Source organism: Leopardus geoffroyi, chromosome D3 (genome assembly GCF_018350155.1).
Source record: "Leopardus geoffroyi isolate Oge1 chromosome D3, O.geoffroyi_Oge1_pat1.0, whole genome shotgun sequence".
Classification (NCBI taxonomy): Eukaryota; Metazoa; Chordata; class Mammalia; order Carnivora; family Felidae; genus Leopardus; species Leopardus geoffroyi.
The window spans coordinates 43888803-43893491 of NC_059339.1; the positions used below are offsets into that span (position 1 = coordinate 43888803).

The 4689-nt window shown below is 38.1% G+C and overlaps 1 pseudogene; it reads left to right on the forward strand.

The window, feature by feature from the left end:
- The first annotated feature begins 2029 nt into the window (after positions 1-2029).
- Positions 2030-4307, forward strand: LOC123587816 (annotated as a pseudogene).
- Positions 4308-4689: the final 382 nt, after the last annotated feature.

A 4689-nucleotide genomic window follows, 5' to 3' on the forward strand; every position in this document is an offset into this window, starting at 1 on the left:
TAATTTAGTAAATTTCTCAGCTTTTTTTTAGGGGGGGCAGTCTCTTTTTTACGATTTTGTAATGATTTTCATAAATAATTTCCTAAGTTTTAAAATACATTGTTATAAAGATTTTCCCTAGTATTCAATAAATTATCCTCAGATTGTATTATAAAAGTTTTAAAGCATGGGGAGAGTTGAAAACATTTTACTGTGAACACCATATTCTCATAGCTTAGATGCTGTTTATCTCTCTCCATTTATTAGTCCATCTTAGTCTTTATGCATTTCAAAGTAACCTTATAGATAATAGTTTCATGGGTAGTCCTTGGAGTGAAATATAATTTAAAAATTATTTTCCTATTATTGACTGATGGCTTACTTTTCATTTTCCACTATTTTACACAAGGCTTCATAAGAAGAATATACTTCTAAGATTTAATAATAGTTTCTGCCATAATGAAGAGGCAATACCAAAAAAAGTAGATAGAGACCATACTGTCTCTATCTGGCTTTGAATCCTGGGGAAATAATACCAAAATGTAGTGTGAACAGCCACATCCTTAGAATCAGGTAGATTAGATAATTTGCAGGTAATGGACCCCGGGAAAAGTACTGAATTTTTCTGAGGTTCTGTTTCCTCACCTGTCAAATGAAGAGAGTATTACTATCTTATAGGGTAATTGTGAGGATTAAGTAACATGTATGCAATCTATCTGTATTTTGTAAATAAAAGATTTCCCAAAAGTTTCATGAAAAATTCAGGGTGAGTTCACAGTACGGGAGAGACATGATCTTCCCTGTACTTTAGGTGGCTTAATCTTGCAGAATTATGTGTGATGGATAATAGTGGGGAGGAAAAGTTATAAAGAGGTAGATTTAACTCAATTTAACAAACATTTAGTGAGTAGGTATGAAATGCAAAGCTAGATGCTAGATGCTTTGGGAGTTTAGAGCAGAGTGAGATCTTGACAGTTATCACAAAGACTTGTCACGGGTAAAACAATGATGTAAAGTAGTTATGCAACAGAGCAGAATCCATCTGTCCATCCATTCAGTGAATATTAACTTTCCTCCTGCCCTATGCCAGTCATGGTTCTAGGTGCTGAAGATAAAGCATGGGGGAAAAAAACAGACAAAAATCCTTACCCTCATGTAGCACCCTTTCTAGGGGATAAGATAGATAATATACAAATAAATGAAAAATAAAATATAAATAGTAATTAAGTACCTTGAAAAAAATGTCAAGGAATAAAGCAGTGTAAAGCAGTAACAAGAATGCTATTTTATATAGCCTTTCAGAGAAAGTGTTGTTTAAGCAGAGAACTGAAAAAGATTAAGAGGTGAACAGATTTCAGGGTAGGATTAACTGAACTGGCCAAGACCCTGAGGCAGGAGTGGGCTTAAAGGAACCCTAGGGAGGGTGATGAATGTGCTTGGAGCTGAGGGAGGACATGGTAGGAAATCAGGTTGGAGAGATAGCAGGGCTCTGGTGGGACTATTTAGGCTTTGGTAAGGAGATTGGCTTTTATTCTAAGTAACACAGGGAACCAATTGGGGGTTTTGATAGGTGAGTAATATGATCCATCTCAAATTTTAAGAGGTGATCCCTTGACTGCTTTTTTGGAGGGCTGGCATACCTCATTTTATTGCACTTCACTTTATTGAGATTTGCAGATACTGCGTTCTTAACAGATTGAAGGTTTGTGGCAACCTTGCATGGAGTAAGTCTATCAGCACAATTTTTCCAACAGCATTTGCTTACTTTGTGCCTCTGTGTCACATTTTGGTAATTCTCATAATATTTCAAACTTTTTCATTATTATATTTGTTATGGTGATCTGTGATCAGTGATCTGTGATGTTACTATGGTAATTGTTTTGCAGTGTCACAAAACACCCATAGAAGTCAGGGATCTTAATTGGTAAATGTTTGTGCTCTGACTCTTCCACCCACTGGCCATTCCCCCATCTCTCTCCCTCTCCTCGGGCCTCCCTATTCCCTGAGATACAACAATATTGAAAGTAGACCAATTAATAACTATCCTACAATGGCTTCTAAGTGTTCAAGTGAAATGAAAAGCTACACGTCTCTTACCTTAAATCAAGAGCTAGAAATGATTAAGCTTAGTGAGGAAGGCATGTTGGCAAGAGGCTAGGTGTCTTATGCCAAATAGTAAGCCATGTTATGAATGCAAAGAAAGGTTCTTGAAGGACATTAAAAGTGCTAACCCAGTGAATGCATCAATGATAAGAAAGTGAAACAGCGTTATTGCTGATATGGAGAAAGTTTGAGTGGTCTGGATAGAAGACCAAACCAGCCATAACATTCCCTTAAGCCACAGCCCAATCCAGAGCAAGACGGATAACTCTCATCAATTCTGAGAAGGCTGAGAGAGGTGAGGAAGCCCCAGAAGAAAAGTTGGAAGAGAGCAGGGTTGGATCATACGGTTTAAGGAAACAAGCCATTTCCATAACATCAAGGTGCAAGGTGAAGCAACAAATTCTGATGTAGAAACCATAGCAAGTTATCTGGAAGATCTAACTAAGATCATTACTGAAGGTGGCTACACTAAACAACAGGTTTTCAGTGCAGATGAAATAGCCTTCTATAAGAAGAAAATGCCATCTTGGCCTTTCACAGTTAGTGAGAAGTCAATGCCTGGCTTCAAAGCTTCAAAGGACAAATTGACTCTCTTGTTAGGGGCTACTGTAGTTGGTGACTTTAAGTTGAAGCCAATGCCCTTCTGAAAGTCCCAAGTCCCTTAAGAATTATGTGAAATCTACTCTTCCCGTGTTCTATAAATGGAACAACAAAGCCTGGATGATAGCATGTCTGTTTATAACATGGTTTACTGGATATCTTAAGCCCACTGATGAGACCTGCTGTTGAGAAGAAAAGAATCCTTTCAAAATATTACTGCTCATTGACAATGCACCTAGTCACCCAAGAGCTCTTATGGAAATGTACAATAAGATGAATGTGGTTTTCATGCCTGCTAACACAACATCCATTCTGTAGCCTGGGAATCAAGCAGTAATTTTGACTTTCAAGTCTTATTATTTACGAAAATACATTTTGTAAGGCCATAGCTGCCATAGACAGTGATTTCTTTGATGGATCTGGGAAAATACAATGGAAAACCTTCTGGGAAGGGTTTACTGTTCTAGATGCCATTAAGAACATTCATTATTCATAGGAAGGCATCAAAATATCAAAATTACCAGGAGTTTGTAAGAAGTTGATTCCAACCTTCATAGATAACTTTAGGTGTGCAAGACTTCAGTGGAGTAAGACACTGCAGATGTGGTGCAAATAGGAGGAGAATGAGAGTTAGAAGTGGAGCCTGAAGATATGACCAAATTGCTGAATCTCATGATAAAACTTTCACAGATGATGAGTTGCTTCTTTTTTTAAATTTTTATTTATTTTATTGTTATTATTTTTTATTTTAGAGAGAGAAAGTGCAAGTGGGGGAGAGGAGCAGAGAGAGAGAGAGAGAGAGAGAGAGAGAATCAGCATGGAGCCTGATGTGGGGCTCGATCCCATGACAGTGGGATCATGACCTGAGTTGAAATCAAGAGTCAGATGCTCAACCAACTGAGCCACCCAGGCACCCCAGGAGTCGCTTCTAATGGATGAGCAAAGAGAGTTGTTTCTTGAGATAGAAACTACTCCTGGTTAAGATGTCATGAAGATTATTGAAATGACAACAAAGGATTTTAAATATTCCAGAGTAAACATTAAAAACACAAAACAAAAACCAAAAAAAAAAAAAAAAAAAAAAAGGGACACCTAGATGGCTCAGTTGGTTGAGCGTCCGACTTTGGCTCAGGTCATGATCTCGCAGTCCATGAATTTGAGCCCCGCATCAGGTTCAGTGCTAACAGCTTGGATCTGGAACCTGCTACAGATTCTGTGTTTCCCTCTCTCTCTCTCTCTGTGTCCCTCCTCCGCTCACACTCTGTCTCCATCTCTCTCCCAAGAATGAATAAACATTAAAAATATTAAAAACTAAATATTCCAAAAACAGTTGTGAAGGCAGTGGCAGGGTTTGCGATAATTGACTCCAATTTTGAAAGACGTTCTACTGTGGGCAGAATGCTATCAAACAGCATCACAGGCTACAGAGAAATTGGTCATGAAAAAAAGAGTCACTCATTTTAAGAAATTGCCACAGCCACCTTCACCTTCAACAACCACTGCCCTGATGAGTCAGCAGTCATCAACATGGAGGTGAGAGCTTCAACCAGGAAAAAGATTGACTCACTGAAAGCTCCAATGATGGTTCACAGTTTTTAGCAATAAAACATTTTTAAATTAAGGTATGTACATTGTTTTTTTTAGACATAATACTGTTGCACACTTAATAGACTATAATATAGTGTAAAGATAACTTTTGTACATACTGGGAAATGAAAAAAATTATTTGACTCACTTTATTGCAGTATTTGCTTTATTGCTGTGGTCTGGAACAAAACCTGCAATATCTCTAAGGTATGCCTGTACAGACTGGGCAGGGGGCTTGGGTAGGGCAAGTGAGTGGAAACTAGGAGGCCATTGCAAATGCCCAGCAGTTTCAACACAAAGTGGTAAAAGTACAGGGAGTGAGAAGTGGTCATATTGGGGATATTATTAAGGCAGAGTCAAAAAGATTTCTTGATGGATTGAATGTGGGTTTGAATGAATGTAAGGATCAGGGACGCCTGG